The sequence below is a fragment of the Ambystoma mexicanum genome, chromosome 3q (assembly GCF_040938575.1).
Source record: "Ambystoma mexicanum isolate Mex_15411 chromosome 3q, UKY_AmexF1_1, whole genome shotgun sequence".
Taxonomy (NCBI): domain Eukaryota; kingdom Metazoa; phylum Chordata; class Amphibia; order Caudata; family Ambystomatidae; genus Ambystoma; species Ambystoma mexicanum.
The window spans coordinates 636,949,243-636,967,894 of NC_090926.1; the positions used below are offsets into that span (position 1 = coordinate 636,949,243).

The 18,652-nt window shown below is 43.5% G+C and overlaps 1 long non-coding RNA gene across 2 annotated transcripts in view; it reads left to right on the forward strand.

Annotated features, from left to right (window-relative positions):
- Nucleotides 1-18,652, forward strand: part of LOC138582842 (uncharacterized) — a 577,570-nt gene that overhangs the window by 395,994 nt on the left and 162,924 nt on the right. For both annotated transcript variants that reach the window (XR_011305089.1, XR_011305090.1), the window contains exon 2: nucleotides 1,187-1,272. This is a non-coding gene — a long non-coding RNA (uncharacterized lncRNA). The remainder of the gene's footprint in view (nucleotides 1-1,186; nucleotides 1,273-18,652) is intronic.

An 18,652-nucleotide genomic window follows, 5' to 3' on the forward strand; every position in this document is an offset into this window, starting at 1 on the left:
TTTGTGTTCCTGACGGTCAGTGAAGAAAACCACCTGGCGTAGATATGTCAGTGAACAAAAATAAGAGGGAGTCAGACATGTGATGTCATCATTGATGGCATCAATGACATTTATGATGTCATCATTGATGTCATGGGTGTTAGTCCTTGCAGTGCACAGTGGTAGGGCGTGTTATGATTGCTTAGCTTACCATAACTGACGAATTTCTGTTTTTTTTTGGTTTCACTTGTATCCATAATATGGATGGGTTGTTATCAGTGCAAAGTAACTAGAATGTCCCTTTTAAAATGTTTTTGCACGGAATTTGATAGGTTTTTCTTAGAGCAACTGAACCATAATGTCCCTTTAACAAAGTTTTTTCACTGAATTTGATAGCTTTTTAGTAGCGCAACTTAACCATAACGTCCATTTAACAACATTTTTTCACTGATATTTCTCTGTAGATTAGATTTTAAGTACTTTTGGGGACAAGTTTGTTTTCAAACATTTAATACCAAATACTTTACAGTTACTGTAACAAAGCTATTATGAAGCAGCTGCGCCATCTATAAAAAAAAGACTACCTTTCCCATAATCCCATAGAGAGCTATGTGTTTATGGAGCAAATGCAGTCGTGTTTACGGTCTGTTCTATATTCAATCCAGATTGTAAATTCCAAGGAGTCTCTGAAATTAAAATTTTAAATTAAAATGTTCATGGTTCCAGCTAAGGAATAAAAACAAATCTGCTGCTGCCACAGTAACTAAAAAGACTACATCTCTCAAATTGCTTATTGGAAGGGGAACAGCATTTGAAGCTCCACTTAAGGAAAAACAAGCAGAATAGAAACTGGCTTCATTACGTTAAATCTTAAGGATTCTAGGTGTGGTCATCCGCACCTCTCACTTTGATTATTTCTCCTACTAAAGTCAGGTAAGTGCGGATAAGGACTGGTAGCGATCTTTACCCTTTTATTGCCTTATTAGTACTTTTAACTAGAAAGTGAATTTGTATATATTTTTTATAGTTTGAGGAATACATACCTATTCAAGATAAATGGAGGATAGAAACCTAGGTAACGGTAACTTGGGGCAGTGCCAACTCACAATGAGTGATTACCCGTGACTAATAAATGGTTAGTGCCACCCAGTGAGGAGTCCTAACACCACAGTATAATTATGTATTTATTTGTTTTTTCTTCTGCCAGGTATCACTTAAAGCAATTACCTAAGGATATAAAAGAAGGCTGTACTACTTCAGCATTATGAAAATCTAAGGAATTCATTTCCAAAGGTAGGTCACATCATAGCCCCACAATATGATTTTATGAGACAGATAATATGGTAATCCTGATGAGATGGTCAGTTCAATAATTCCCATATGTGTTTACTGCAGTTTATGAAGAAGTAACATGTTTATACAGAAAATTGTGTTGTTTTTTCTTTTTAAAAAAGGAACCTTCACAAACCTATAACCTGAAGAAGGTTCAGCATAAAGGCGCAAGGAAAACTGAAACATGCGTGGGTAGGGAGAAATTAACAGCACAAATAGCTGTGTAATACGGCTTTGCACAAAATTGATATTGATTAACGATACTGTGCAATACATGCAGAACGAAGAAATTGCGTTTCTGGTATGAGTAGGATAGCTTAATAGAATAAATGGCTTTGTATAATACTTAGGTTAATGACAAAGTCCAAATTAATGCAACACGTGGATATGGTAATAAAACTGTACTAGCATCACCGTTTATGTGTACGTTATTGTCTTTGTTTTTGAGGTCTAATTCTTCGTATTATTGCAGATCACTGAATTTTGAGTGTGTTCTTCATTGAAATCTTTTAATAATCAAGATTATTTCAGTACTATTTTATTGCAGTACATTTATGAAGTGACCACTGTATTCTCACCAGGAGGCATGATATTCCCACTCGTTAAAAAGAGTTAGTTGTGAGAAGACAAATATCCAGTTGTAACCACGTGGAGACATTCACTGGAAACCCTACATTGGTCATAGGGATTAAGAAATGATGCAGTATTTGGAAAGATGAGGCACTTGAGATGTGCGTGGTGATCATCGAAGTTGTGGTGGCTTGTTTGCCCGGATTTACCTTTAACTGACATGGCAAGTCAAAGGCCAGAATGCAAATTTTAGGATTACGAAGCCTGAGGTCTGAGTGTGTCCTATTCATGTATAAACTATATAAAAAGTGAACCTGTGTACATAACAAACAGCATAGACAGGTTAGGACAGTCCAATTGAATAATATAGTTGACAGCCTGGCATCTTGTTAGTGTGTCTAAAATGAGGAGTAAGGGAACTGGCTTTTTATCATGATGGCCTATAGGTAAGTGCTTTCTGGGGCTATGATTCTGCCAATATGTGATTTTACAGTGATTCAGTGGAGGGAAGATTTTTGGCTGTTTGATGTTCTTTGGTTGCTCTTGAGGGGAAAGTGCCTTGAGTAAGGGAGCTGATGATGATTGCCGGGTAAGGCAGGAGTGCTTCAGTCAAAAAAGGCCAAGAGTATGGAGGGTGGGATGATGTCATCAGCCTCGTATGATGTGACCTTAAGGGATGTAAAGGTGGCAGTGAGGTCATCAATACTGAGTGTCTCAAATGTTGTCCAGTTAGTTGTGGTTTTGCGCGATGGGGTGTGTAGTGTGCTGTCAGTTGTAGCGTTGGTGTCTATTTGTTGGCAGATCATGCTGATCTTTTTGATGAAAAAAAAGTGGTTGCCAGTGGATTTTCCTATGGGCTGTAGTATGGGTCGGTTGGGTATAGCTGGCTGATGCAGTGCTTGATGACTTTGAAGAGGGCTCTGCTTTCATTGTTGGGCTTGGCTATGGAGTTTCTATGGTGTTTTAGTAGTAGGTGGCCTTGGCAATGGTGAGCAGTCGTCTGTGTGTAGCACGTAGTTCCTTGTGATGAAGGGAAGGAAGTGGTGAAGGGTGTCAGGGGGTAACATGTTGGAGTGGGAAACAGAAAAGGATGAGTGAGGAGAGGAGTGAAGGTAGAAGAGTAATGGGTGAATAGAGTTGTAGGAGTAGAGATGAGAAGCAAGTGAAGAAGGGAAGAGAATGCAAAATTGATGGGGATCAGTAAGAGGAGGGGTGACAGAAGAGGAAGTAGGTAAACGGATAGGAAGGGAAGAGAGTAGCACATTTTAGTTAGTGATAATGAAGGGCAGTGGGGAGAGAAGTGAGTAGTGAGCAGAGTGAAAGGAAGGGATGAAGGGTGGTGAAGGGGTGAAGAAACAAGCAAGCAAGAGGCATGTTGACAATGGGTAAAGGGAACCAGCAGCATCTGATCAGAGGCTCATGCCTTTACGGGAGCAGGCCCTCTGAGGGGCTGCAATTCGAGAATCTATCCCAGGTGCAAAGGGATATGGCACTCTGTGGTGAGTATACAAGTGAGTGCAAGGGATACCACTATATTTTAAATTATCATTGTGCAAAATCTTTAGGTCCCAGAGATTGCATTACATCCCTCATCACTGTGATTGAAAAGTGCCTTGTTCTTTTAGGGGTTTAGTGTCATCTTAGGTAGTCACAAGTGCACAAGAGTTCACTTGGTGTGAGAGATGGGACAGGAATAATCATGTATACAGTTTCCTCCACTACATAGTATGAGGAATTTACCCCCATGATGAAATAGACAATGAAATTAGCAGTTATCAACATGCTTAATTTAGGAACCTCTATAGCCGCATCTTTTGGGAAATTCAGGTGTGCCAGTATCTGGTAGTCTTCTCCTACATCTAGACAGTCATATTTTTGTTCACACAAGGCAGGCAGCCACTGATATAAAAAGGCTGCTGAAAGAATCCAGGAAACCAATATCCTTTTAGGAACATGGTTTGCAAACACAGCTGCATGCTTCATCCAAGCCAATCCCCGATAAAATGATCCCCTTTGACCAATGCACACCTAGCAATTGAGTTACAAAATAATCGAGCAGACTGGCAGGATAGCTCAGGGGCAACATGTTTGTCGCGGAAGCAAGACAACACAGAGCAACACAGGTTCGAATCCCGGGCCGTGCTTAAAGACTGGTCTCCCGTAATTAGTGTGTTGCACAAAATTGAATCAATTAACGAATTGAATTCATCACCCATTCTGAAGTCCCGGATGACAAAGAAGGGGGTACCTGCCTCATTATGTGGAAGCATGGAGAATTGCACACATGCTATATTAGTAATATACTCCCTATGCCCACTCCATTACCAATAGAAATGTAGAAAGCACTCCTACCCACCTTCCATAACTCAGCAAACAGGCCCTACACATTGGCTCAATTCTTGTGGAAAACGAGGCATAATATCCTGATCCCTTACTGAAAACCTTGACTACCACGGACACCAATGAAGGAAATCTACTGGACTCCTACAGGAAATGTCCAGAGGTTCTAGGCTTGACTGTGCTCAGGGCTCCCTGGTTAGGAAAATCCAAACCCCCGAAGTGGGCCAAAATGTCATATCATTTTGTTTATGTGTTACAGACCTTTGGAGTGTTTATTATGCTGTGTTCCATTCATGCATACACATTCCGAGAATTCCTGCATCCTAGGATTCTCTCGGAATGTGTATGTACTGCATGCTTTGAACTGGCAGACAGTTTGCCTTGAGTACCTTAAGCTGAAGGTGCGTCTGCGGCCTGTGCATAGTTTAACTTAAATAAAGCCTTTTGTTAAACTCCTTACGGCGTCGGTCCTATCTCAACACTGGCGACGAGGACGAGCCCTGCTTACACTCAGCTGTTCCCCGCCCTCAGCTGATAAGGAAAGAAAAGGAAGGATAAAGCCAGCAGCACTTCCCTACTGAAGACTGCAGGACCCCGCTGTGCCCTACGAGCATTGCTCCTCCCTGCATGGGAGTTCAGAGCGGCGCACTCTCAGCATTTTGAACTGGTGCACCAGGCAGCAGGTGCTGCCCCACATTCCAGGTCAGAGGGGGGTATCCAAAAATAGGGGGTGGAGCCCACATCAGCATTGAAAAAGACTTCATACTCACGTTCATGACGGAGTGTGTGTGTTTTCTCGTATGAGAACCACACAAGATGTTTTATATATTTTGGGAAATGCTAAGGAAATCTCAAGGCCTCTAGGGGAAGTTTCCACCTGAAACAATTTCAAAGACTGCAAGTGGTTGCCCAGCAACTGGCACAGCCTTCTGTCCAGGACAGAGTTTTGACATTCCATTTAGTTATTGTGATGCAAAAAATAGTCTTTTGCTGAGCACCCTGTTCAGAGCCCTCAGGCAGGCCATACCCTGCGCTGATGTCCATTGTGATGTCATAACTGACTGTGTTCTTATTGGAATCATCACACTAGAGTTTCCCTGCGCTGATGCCCATTGTGAGGTCATAATTGACTGTGCTCATCACATCAAGTTCTTGGATTTTGTCAGGCTTTCCAGCTCATCCTATTCTGCCATTGTTCAGTGTTACACTGCCAGACCAAGAGCTCACCTCTGACTTTGACATTATGGCAGCGGCAACTGCCGTTACCATTGACTGTTAACCCTTACCGCCCAACTCGGAATGAGAGCCATTGACTTGAATGCCCTTGCATACTTTCCTGTCACTGGAGAACCCAAGTTATGAGAAGCCTTCTACAATCGTTCTCACCCTGCGAGTCAAGCATCAGCTGTGAAGTTCTCCACATGAGAGGGGATACGTATAATGCACACTGGATTTGGTGTTGATTTCATTTTTCATAATACTCATCCTAACATCAAAATGCTAGCAAAATTAAACCATTGATTTGGACAGTACAGCAGTTAGATGTGAGTGTAGAATCCCTGCAACATCAGTCACTCCATTGGGGTGCATTGGGTCTCAAGGGCTATCTTGAAATAATGTGTTATTTCCCTGTGTAGAATTTTAGCCAGGACTCTGGGGAGGAAAGAATGTAAACGTGCACCACTCTAAATGCACATACATCCTAATAGAATGTACACGGGATACATGTAATTGTAGGCTTAAAATAAACATGCAATTCACTGTCTACCAGAATTAAGCAATTTTAGACAACCAGCTGGACAAGGCTCAGCACCACCCAGTGGACATCCCTTGGAGTTCACCTCCAGTTCAAAGCCACTGGGAAATGCATTGTTGTTATGCAAGAACAGCATGGTGTGCAGACATAAAAAACGTTTTTCTTTCTTGGGAGCTCATACCTAAACCTTAGAAATTGCTCTCTTTTCGATCTCTCATCAACTGTTTTACACCACATGGACTTTGCCCCAACACTATTTGTACAAAGTGAGAGGAGTCTGAGAAGAGGTTAATCTTGGAATAATAGTCACTCTGAAATTAAATGTCTGCTCACTTTTTCCACGCACTGGCACACGGGCTAGTAGGCCTCATTACTGCATACTTCCTCACGCACACAATCTTTTTTATTTACCCCTCTCTATACAGTGCACTGTCTCTTTCAGGATAGGTTTTTGCTTTATTAATCCTACATACATGCATACAAGAGACCATTACTAAATATAGGCAAGGTCAAGGTGCTGGTGCACCAAGTACAATGTGCTGAGGTACCTGCCATCAAGGTAGTCCTCTGGGTCAAATAACTAGGTTTCAAAAGAGCCCATACCTTCAGAAAGCAATGCAATTCTCCTGCATTGTCGTATTCTACTCCAAACAATGCTACTGGCCACAATGCAGCAGCAGCTGAAAAATGACCTAAGTTCATTCAGACACAAGTTGAGAGGCGCGCAGTGACTATTGGCCAGTCTCAATAAAGTACAGTGAGTTAAGCACCCACACCAGTGATTTGTGCCCAACCATCAGGATACAGGTTTCAATCTGGCAGTACGAATTAATTTTTAACCCTCAGAGGTTTAAAGATATCTAAGTAAAAGTACCGTTCATTTTTGACAGCACAGCAAAGAGGTACACTATCTGTTAGTGAGCGCTGCATGCGATAACACGCCAGAATTATTATAAAGGCTACAAGGAGCCCATGTTCTGTGCATTGGACTCCTAGAATGAGGTTCCTTACTGTCATGGCATGAGTGAACAAAAGCAACTGAACCTGGAGACATAGAACCCAAGTGTGCCCAGCAGTGTGTTAGGTGTAACAGGGGGAAGGTGCTGTTTTGCTCTGCTCTGTGCTACGTGGTCAAGTGTGGACATTTTTTAGTCCATTCACTGTTTCCTGGATTGTCCTTCAGCCTGCCTCCAGCCTGCAGCTTTCCACCTACATAATGATCGTGCATGCGCGGAGCGCTGCGCGGTGTTCCCAGCAGTGTGTTAGGTATTACAGGGGAAAGGTGCTGTTTTTCTCTGCTCCGTGCTACATAGTCCAGTGTGGACATTTTTTAGTCCTTTCACTGTTTCCTGGATTGTCCTTCAGCCCGCCTTCAGCCCGCCTCCGGCCTCCAGCTTTCCACCTGCATAATCATTGCGCTGCGCGGTGTGCCCAGCAGTCTGTTAGGTGTTACAGGGGGAAGGTGCTGTTTTTCTCTGCTCTGTGCTACGTGGTCCAGTGTGGACATTTTTTAGTCCTTTCACTGTTTCCAGGATTGTCCTTCAGCCCGCCTCCAGCCTCCAGCTTTCCACCTACATAATCATCGCGCATGCTTTTAATGAAAGTTCATGACGTAGTACCATAACTATTGCAAGATTATTACCTAAGAAATAGGTTGCACGTTGGTTGTCTTAGTTGGGTTAGACGGCATCATTTTTTTGATAGTTGCTATTGGTGCTAGTGTTTACACATATACATTTCTCCATATTTAGGGGATCCCAATTTTATCTGGTTACACTGGCATTTACATATATCAGCCCGAAGAAGATACGGAGAAACTGTCTTCGTGTTAAAACCTATGTAGTCAGCACTACTACAGCAGCAAAGGACACAGTGATGAGACTGGTTAGATAACAAAGAAGAAAGAAAAATGTGGTTTTAAAATTACATGTTCTTTTCTCATACATCTTTAGCTGTTAATACGCTGTTTGTGTACCGTGTTCATTCATGTTTGATCCCTATACAAAGTATTATGTAGATTAGGTTGTTTTTATAGTTGCTTGTGTGATTCGGGATTTCTGTTTGGACAAAAGGTTTGTCTTACTGTAGCATGAGGACTTTTTGATTTACATATTTAATAAACATTCGATCTTAAGGTTCAAAAAGTGTTCATATATATGAGTTATTAAATAAATTATAAATTCAGGGAAAAAAACTTTAGGTAAATCACGGTTAAGGTGAAACAATGTGATGCAACGAAACCCTTGAAATTCAGTGAAATTAACTTTACTTGAAGTGACTTTAAGGTGTTTGAATTTTCAAGGGTTTTGTTATGCTATACCTCCACCACCAGCAATTCTGCCTTTTTCCTGAAAACATAACAGATGAAATATCATTTATTATCAATATCTTTTCTTCAGCTACATAACATCGGGTTTATGAAGCATTTCATCTTTTTATGTGTCCACTAGATAAGAATGGATTACTAATGGTGTATTGTGACCTGGAAGAGTGAGGTGGGGTTATGATATGATATGGCATCTGTAACAAGCCTATACACAAGTGTTTCAAGGCACAACGAGGCAAGGAAGGGGGAACAAAGGTAGGGCAGAGACATCAATTTTACTAGGCCAAGTGACATTGAGATTGCGCAAGTGTAGGAGAGGGAAGGGGAGGGGAAAAGTGCCAGGCCAAAGGGGAGGGGGCAGTGCTGTACATGGGATCAAAGCAACACAAGAAGTGTGGCCAGCAGGAGGCAGATGCAAGGGTAAGTGGAGACAGCACCTGTAGGGTTACAGATACAGACCCAAGTGCAAGGGTTGCCGGGAGGCAGTGCAGGTGTGCAACTGAGCAGCCAGGGACCTGGGCCCAAAATCAGAGGGTAGCCAGGTGACCAGTGCAGTATGAGACAGGAAATCAGTAGGGAAGAGGAAGAGAGAAGGGAGAAACAAAGAGGAAGGTCTTGATGTGCGTCCGGAACTGGAGATGGTTCCGAGAGGCACCAAGTTTCAGAGAGGCAGGGAGGCTGTTGCAGAGGGAGGCCCTAGCCAAAGAAAGAGATCTACCACCAACTTGTTGCTTAGAGAAGCGACTGACCTTGGGAGTTGGAGGTGGAGGAGCGAACAGACCGAGTAGGAAGGTATTTACGAAGAGAGAGTTGGAGGTATTGAGGACCCAGGCCCCAGAAGCCCTTGTGGACAATGCAGAGGGTCTTGAACTTAATCCATGCAGCCACTGAGAGCCAATGCAGAGATTTCAGTGCTGGAGAGATAAGATCCCTGGGCTTGAGGCCAAGGACAAGTCTCGCAGTCCTATTCTGGATGAGTTGCAGAGGGTGGAGAATAGAAGCAGGCTGTTGCTGTAGTCCAGCCTAGAGAGAACCAGAGCTCTAGAGACAGTGAGCTTCTGGGGGAAGGAGAGGAAAGGAAGAATACCTCTGAGAAGGTGCAGTTGGTAATTTGACTTCTCAGAGACATCAGAGAAGTGAGGAGTAAAGGAGGGTGTGGAGTTGTAGATGACCGAGTGGTTCTTAGCCTCAGAGGTGGGAGCAGGAAGAGGGCCAAGGGAGGCCGGCCAGAGAGTGACAGGAAAGGAGGGTGCAGATGTGCTGATGAGGAGAATCTCTGTATTACTGGCATTAAGGCAGAGATCATTTGTGGTACACCACTCCTGGATAGCAGACAGTCAGAGATGAGAGAAGGAGAAGAGGTAGTAGAGGGGAGCCTGAAAATGAGCTGAGTATCATCCGCATAGCACTGAAAGTTGGAGTAGAGAGTGGCAATGCGGTGGGCGAGAGGTGCCAGGCATTGGTTGAACAGCCTGGGAGAGAGGTTAGACCCCTGGGGAACACTACAGGTAGAGTGTGAGATAGAGGAAAGGAAGGACCCAAGTTGGACCTAGGAGCGTCCATCAGAGAGGAAAGAGGTCAGCCAGGCCAGGGCCTAATCGGTGACACCCAGGCTATCACGCAGACGATTGAGCAGGATAGCATGGTTGACTGTGTCAAAGGCAGAAGAGAAATCGGGTACGATGAGCACAGAGGCAAGATTAGAATTAAGGTTAGAGAGCAGGTCTTCACAGATGTTCAGGAGAGCAGTTTCCATGCTTCTGGCTGCTCTGAAGCCAGACTGATGGTCATGGAGACAACCAGCAGACTCAGTGTGAAGATTAAGCTGGGAGATGGCCAGCTTTTCCTGGAGTTTGCCCAGGAAAGGAATGATGGAGATCGGGCGATAGTTAGTAGAGCAGGAAGGGTCGGCTGAAGATTTTCTTGAGAAGAGGGTGCACAAGAAAGTGCTTCAGGGGGGAAGGGAAATCTCCAGTGGTGAAGGAGTGGTTGCAGAAGTCAGCCAGGGCAGGAGTGAGGGTGTCAATGTGGTCCATGATGGTTTTGGAAGAACAGGGAAGAACCTGTTTTGACGAGACTTTCATAAATGGGACTAGAAATCTTGTCAGGGGAGAACAGAGGAAAGAAAGAGAAAGAGGGAGGCGAGGTGGCCACAGGGGGTGCGGGAGGTAGAGGAGAGGGTCGAGGGAGAAGGAGGAGAGCACGGGAGGGTAGAAATGATGTCATGGCTTTTAGAGATGAAATGAGAAGCCAGGGCTGTGCAGAGGGGCCTGGGAGGGGAAAGGAGAGGTAGAGATTGCAGCAGTATTGGTCAGCTCCTTGCAGATTTGAAAGAGTTCAGCTGAGTTGTTAGATGCCGCAGAGACGCTGGCTTGGATGTGGGCTCTCTTAGTGCGGACAGAGAGCCGGTATTGCCTTTGGATCAGGCAGCAGGCCAGTTTGTCAGAGGATGCGCAAGAAGCTAGCCATTTAGTCTCAGCCACCCTGCACTTGCGTTTAAGGGTGATGAGGTCAGAGTCATACCAGGAGTTGCACTTGGTTTTGGGCTACAAGCAGATCCTCAGACAGGGGCAAGAACATCAAGAGTATCGGAGATTGAAGAGTGGAGCATGGAAAGAGCTGTGCCGGGATGTTAGTCAGCCAGAGGAGGAGGAGGGGGAGAGAAAGTGGCAGTGAAAGCCTCAACTGACACACGCTTCATGGGTCGGATGACCAAGAAGGTAGGTGGCAGTGCTGGAGTTGGCTTAGCCTGAGGGGTAGAGAGGGAGAGATGGGAGTAAAGGAGAAAATGATCACTCCAGGTTAGTGGGTTAGCACGGGACTGTGATCAGGAAGAGTGAGGTGGGGGTATTGGTGAACTGTGACATGGAAGAGTGAGATTGTGGTAGTGGGAAACTGTGGCAAGGATGAGTGAGGTGGTGGTAGTAGGTATTGTGATGAAGAAGAGTGACATGGTTTTAGCGGGGGCTGTGAAGAGAAAGAGGGAATTGGTAGTAGCGGGGGTACTGTGATGAGAAAGTGTGAGATGGTAGTAGTGGGGAACAGTGATGATGAAGAATGAAGAGGTAGTAGTGGGGTACTGTGAATAGGAAGAGTGAGATGGTGGAAGTGGGGGACTCTGAAGAGGAAGAGGAAGTTGGTAGCAGAGGAGTACTGTGATGAGGAAGCGTTACCTGGTGGTAGTAGGGGACTGTGAAGAGGAAGAGTGAGTTGGTGGTCGTGGGATACTCTGATGGGGTCAGTGTGAGTTGGTGGTAGTGGAGTACTAGGAAAAGGAAGAGTGGTATGGTGCTAGTGGGGGACTCACGAAGAAAAATTACGTGGTAATGGGGTACTGTGATGAAGAAAAGTGAGGTGGTGGTAATGGGATACTGTGATTTGGAAGAGTGATGTGGTGCTAGTGGGGGACTTTGAGGAGGAAGAGCGGCACGGTGGTAGTGGGGTACTAAGACAAGGAGCAGTGTTGAGGTAATAGTGGAAGACTGTGACTAGGAAGAAAAAGGTGGGGATGTGGGGGACTGTGACGAGGAAGAGGGATGCAGCGGTAATGATAATATTACCATTGTGTACCGGGAATAGGACGTGGTATTTTGGGGTTCAGGTAGGATTAATAATTAGGTACTGTGATGAAGAAGAAGGAGGTTCGATAATGAAGGTATCTTCCCTGATGACATCAGGAGTGAATTAAGATCTTCATTGTTAAGCATGTCCAATAAAAACAAGGGATATACTAAACAAGCATCCGCTTCCCTGGGTCTTTCATTGCATACTTTTTTCAATGTAAGGAATGAGAGCTTTTAAGCACATTTAACACCACAAAAACACTAATCGCCCATTAATAATCCCCTCCCACAAATTTTAAGTTAATTTAGGAATCAATCCCTGTATTTTAAAAACGAATTGCTACCTAAAGTGATTTACAATACTCCTCTTCCCCTAACTAGCCATCACATTGATTGCCACATCTCAATACATTATAGTTTTGAAGTAGTTACTCCTGTTTTGCCAATTGAAAATGAATCTAGAACTTAGAAAAATGTTTAAAGGAAAAGAAAACACAATCCCCAAACCCCAAACCTTCATAAATCATCCTTTTTTAGCCTCCCCTCGTGTTCCGTAGCCCCCAAAAGTACACTATGTACAGCCTTTATATCATTTTAAGGCAGTTTCCAAAAACAGACCTAGATTCAAATGGAGATTTCCACAATGGTGGATTTTGAAAACTGTAAAACCTTAACACCAGCAATGCACTTTTTCGGAGATATAAGTAACATTGTGGGTACAGAGGCACCCCGTTCTATGTCATATATATTTTTAAAAAGTACCTGACGGATATACAGAAGCCCAACAAGGGATTTCCTTCTAGTGCTTTCTGCCGAACTTGTTTCTTATTTGGTGTAAATCCATCCAGCGATTTGGGCTGTGCGTTTGAGCAAATAATGTACGGGAAAATTGAAAAATACAATTGTTTTGACCCTTTATATCTTGTGAACCATTACACCGATTTGCACAACATTTTCCAGTCCTGGGGGGCCTGCGCCCCAAATTAGAAAATGTCAAATGCCATGCTGATGCATCCTACGGCTCAAAGGTTATAGAATGTTCACATTTCCTATGGATGGTAGGTTTCACCTTAACTATATGGTTAAATGTGTCATCCTATAATAATGCTGGCACATAAAACATGCTTTAATACTGAAGCTAGCTGGTGAGGAAGAGTTTAAAAAGAAGTGCATACTGCATAAATATGAGGTTTAATGAGTAATAAAACAAGCTTTTTCCCCATCCCCCTTATCTTAATAGTAGTAACCAGTTTTGTCTGTCTATTGATAAATGGTCCTCCAAAATAACTCTTTTTGTTCTTTCTTGAGGTAGTTGAAGCTGTCAGTCTACTATCAAGCTGCATACATTTCATGCAAGCATCTGGTGTGTTTTTTGGGGGCTTGCATACCAAAGGTTAGCAATAAGTATGACTAGAGGATGTGGATTCCTTTGCCAGGATTCTACGGTAGCTTGTTGAGATGGTGTTACATTTTGAGGCAACCAGAGGTCCTGCTTCACACTTTACCCTTCCCTCCTCCACACCACAATTGCCCCTTCTCCTCACCACTACACTCCCTTCTCCACAATACTTTCTCCTTTCCACACTACTACTCTGTACTCCAACCACACCTTCTTCCAGTCACCCCTTTCACCCTCCCAGTCACCATCCCATTCACTCTCATTCACCCCCTTCTCTCCCTCTGATAATCTCACCCACCTCACATGCACTCTCACACTCAGATATCACTTTCTCCCCACAACCAATACCTCACCTTGGACACACTTTCAGTGATCCTCCTCCACGCTCCTCTGCACCATCCTTACTACACTTGGTCTTCTGGTCCTCTATCTCTTCGTTTGACCTCACCCAAACAACCTACAGTGCCTGGTCTCCTGTGTTCCTTTTCACCCCCTTCCCCTTAACATTGATTCTCTTCCTCAGCTGACTAACCACTTGTTCCATTCTACCCAGGCTATGGCTTACACATAAGAAAAAACATATAACAGGCTGTATGTTTCACCCCCTTGTTGTACACAGGTTTTCCAGCGTTTGGAAATGGTGTCCTGCTCAAAGCACAGTCAGATTCACAGTTGATATGATCGCGGATGCTAGGTAATAGCGTCTTGTTAGTGGGATCGTTACTTTCAGAGTTATCTATCTCCACACCGAAGAACAATCTGGGAGTGCAATGGTGAACTCAATTCATGATAATTGCCTATGGATGAACAAACAATCTGTGAATTAATTAGTCAAATTTATCTATGAACACAGTTTAATTTACCTACACGACTGTTGAAAACAAACAATTTCTAAATGTAATATCAGTAATCAAAACAATCTATTAGTTCAATAACAAAACAATCCATGAGTGCAATAGCAAGAACAATCTAAGAGTAACATGTGACAGTGAGCTGAGGGATTCTAGGAGAGGGATGAGAGTGTTGGTGAACACAGAATACTGATTAAATGTATATAATAAAATATAAAACAATGTAGCTGAGCTTCTCTTAATCCTCTGGAAAGAGAGCAGGACTCACAGGTTAGGCCTTGGAAGGGAGGAGGAGAGTCAAATGGCTTGCCTCCTCAACCACATGCAGGACGACAGCCTACTGGGTCTTGGGCGAGGTTGAAAGGTTAGTTCACCACAAACTAATGAGTAAGTTACCCCCCAAGTATAATAAAATGCACACAAATGAAGCAGAGCTGTTCTCACTGCCAAATGAGCAGGTTCCGGCTTCTGAACAGGTTATGCCTCAGAGGAAAGGCAGAGGCTCACATGACATGCCTGATCAATCACATCAATCATGGTAAATTAGAATGGGCGGTTGGTGTGCCACCAAATAATTTATGAAAGAATGAAATTTGGAGGATGATGTCGAGGGGGTGAGGGGAGGGTTGGTGTCAATGTTTTCATATGAGCTTCGAGTCTGAATCTGTATCACGGTGTTCTTTTCGATGTGATGGAAAAAAGATTCCCCTTGAGCTGGTCCTCTTTTTTTATCTTGATACCTGCTTTCACACTGAAATCACAGTCATTACAGTCTTCACTGATCAGTAAATGTTAGGCCTTGATCTAAAGGCCAGAATTTCAGAGATTGGAAGACTTGACAGATATCCCAGAACAGCAACACATTGATGTCCATCTTAAATGTGTTAGGTGGGTGTTTGGGACTTATTGTCAAATTCCCCAATGTTTCCACACCATATATCAATGAATGAATGTATCCAAAGGGCAGCACGATTATGAGCATTGAGTAGAGAAATTAAATTAGCAAAAGCGCTTTGCGTGGCTACATGAAGTGCTACACAGATAATTTTGATGAGCAATTATTTATATTTAACTGCAATGGCTACTAATTTAATCAACAATGGGCAGTGTGACAAATCCCAGAGTGTTGTCACAGCTTCCATAGGGGAATCCCCTTCCCATGAGGCAAAGGAGGTGAGGCCACTACCCGATAGTCCCCCTGGGGGTGGTATTCAGTGGGTGGATCACATGGGGAGGGAAAACCCCTATGGGATGAGGGACGACACCTTGGAAAAAAACACTGTATAATTCCCCTACACCCCAACCTCCCTCACCCTGTTATCCTGCACAGGACATAATAACCCCACATACTTCCATGTATCTCTGCAGGATAGACAATGTCACTTCCCCAAGAAACAATGAGACGAGTAAGAACATTGAGTACAGGGATGGCTATAATATTGGAACAAGGAAGAAGTGCGTAGTGGTGTGGAGTACTCTGCCGAACCAGTAGGAACACACCAGTCCATTTGTGCCAAGAAAATTGGGTTGAACATAAAAAGGGACGAAGGACTTGTTGAAGAGAGAGACCCTCCCAGGAGAAAGCAGGAGATTTGATTCCCGGCAGCAGTTCGAGGAGATGAGATGCCAACAGTAACAGGAGAGGGATGCTTACCCGCTGGTAGATGCATACCCAAAACATCAGTTGCAGACAGACACCAGAGATAAGCAGGAGCCTGAGCCCCAAGGCCAGACGGGAATACTGGAGCATGTTCAGAAGCCGAGATGTGCAGCTCAGAGGCCGGAAGCAAGCGCAGAGCAGACGCAATACCTGGAAGCCACAGAGGGAAGCCGAGAAGGCCTGAAGCACAAGCAAACACCGAAGACCACCGGCAAGCTGTCCATAGAGGTTGGGCAGACCAGGATGGTTAGAAGGATGGCTAAGAGAAGGGAGGATAACAAAGGCGAGTCTGGGACCCGCACTGACAAACCTAATCAAGGCCTCCAACGAGATCTTCATAGTCACAGTACCTGGCAGGCGAGTGTACCAGGTAGACATAGCTGGAGGATAACAATGACGAGTCTGGGACCCTCACTGACAAACCTAATCAAGGCCTCTGACGAGATCTTCATAGTCACATTACCTGGCAAGCTAGTGTACCATGTAGACATAACTGGAGGATAACAAAGGCAAGTATGGGACTCATACTCACAAACCTAATCAAGGCCTCCAACAAGATCGTCATAGTCACAGTACCTAGCAGGATAATATAACAGGTTGGATGTTACCAACAAAGTAGTAGCAAAGCGAGAATACCACAATTGAAAATACAGAGAAGGCGAGTCTGGGACATGCACCCATATGAAGCGAGAGCCAAAGCAATCTTCATAGTCACAGTACCTGTCAGGATATGTAGTACCAGGTTGGCTGAGACAAACACAGCAGTAGACAAGTGAGAAAACCACAACTGAAAGCACAGAAAAAGGCAAATCCTGAGACTCACTCACATATGAATAGAGAACCAAAGCACTCTTTATGATCTCAGTACCTAGCAGGATTTTGTACCAGGTTGTCTGTGAAACCAAGGGGAAGGCAAGAGGAAACAGGACGTTACCCTTGGAAACGTGGTACAGAACATCATCTTTATAGTCCCAGTACATGGGAGAAACGAGAGTGAGATTGACTGTGAAATATACAGAAACCAGGGGAAAGGGAAGCAAAACACCCCCTGTTATTGTTTTGTGGAACTGTTTGGAACACTAAAAGAAGGAAGACCCTCATTGGACATTCGGAGAGGGCAATAACCTGTAGAGTAAGGTTGTCCTTCCTTTTTGAAGTTTATTTGTTGCACCATTTTGGAACTTGACTTGAAAAAGAACTTTGAAGCTAAAGAATATCCCCTTTCACATTAGTTTGAGTGTGAGGGCTGGAAATAGGTTTCTGATACAACAGTGGACTTATGTCTCTGGGCTATCCTGACAGACTCTTTAGAATATCATTTTGAGGCAGGGAAAACCCTCTTAGTGTAAGGAACAGGAAGGTATTTTCAAAACCCTAATTTATTTAATAAAAGTCTCTACTGACAATCATGCCACCTGTTTATCAGTCTCCTCCTTCCACAGCCTTACAATAAATAGAAGGTTAATTGAGCTCTGCCAGATTTGGAAGCGCTACCCTCATGTCATACATGTCATCTCAGGCAAGAGAGCTTAACTTACTGAGCTATCCTATCATCTTATTACCTTATTGTTCCTAAGAATGAATAATTTATCGTATAACGGGAACACCCTAAAAGGTGTTTTGATTTGTATAATGGTTGTGGGGTGTGTGGTGCTCAGATACTGTTGTCCTGCCTCTATGACTATACACCGCAATGTGTTGCATCAAACAAAGTTTGCCAACAGTAGCGTGAAAATGTAGTGAATTTAAAATGCCCAAAATGTGCTTAAAAAAATATTAACCAATTCAAATTATAGTTACAATCATCAAGGCTGCTAGGGGTGTAGAAATTGACATATTTAGTATTTTAACCAAATACTAGTTTGAAGGGTTCTATGTCTAGTTCCACTTTTTAAATCCCAAACACAAAAAAGACTGATTTATTCTGGCCGTTTTTGTATTGGCTTTAAAAAGCAGAAATATGACATATTATCCCCTCCTTCCCTACCTCCACACTCTTCCGCTGATTCTCTCATTACTCGAGTGTGAAAGTATCTCAGTGTTAATATGTGGGAATACAAACATTTACAGACACTTAAAGTACAAGATTTACCTTAAATAGTGGTTGTGTGTTTTTAAAAGGTATTCTCCTTTGAAGATATAACTTTGTAAAGCATTCATTGAACTCACAAGTTGTTGTATTACCAAGAAGAACATGCATTACCTAAGCCAAGAGGCGACCCCTTTCTGTAGTGAAGCAAAGCCTGGTTAAACCTACCCATCTAGTTGATGAATTTGTTAAAGGTCCAGTGTCCTCTGATATAAGTGTGACATTGCTATATACAGTTGGAATTGTGTCAAAACAGCTTCAATGTAGCTACTGGAACCAAGAAGGTATGCACAAAGCTGGGGAAGGAAGCTGGGTTCTTGTAAAAGATTGAACAAATAATCTGTAATGCTAAGACTGTTAAAGTGAAGAGAAAGTCAGTCTGGAAGCATGTGCAGATTATCCTTGTGGCAGCCAGAAGAGGCAAAGATGTTGCCCTTTTCTCTGAGCTTAGGAAAGAAGAGTGCCTTGCCTACCTGTAGAGGTGAAAGTGTATTGTCTTTAAGATGCCTAACCATCCTGAAGTATAAGGTTGAAGCAGCTATACCAGAACCGCGGTTGTGTATAATACTGTCAGTAGATGTCACATTGAAGTTGGTTGAAATAGTAGCATACTGCGGAGCCATGAAGTCTGGTTCCATAGTAAGTGTAGTAGACAGGTGGTTGTCAAGAGGAAAGCAACAACCCAAGAAGATGCATTCTGACAATTATACCAAATGTACTGCAAAGGTTACGAACACTTGTCAAGTTGTAGAAGGAGAAGTTGCTAATATATTCTTTTGAACTGTGG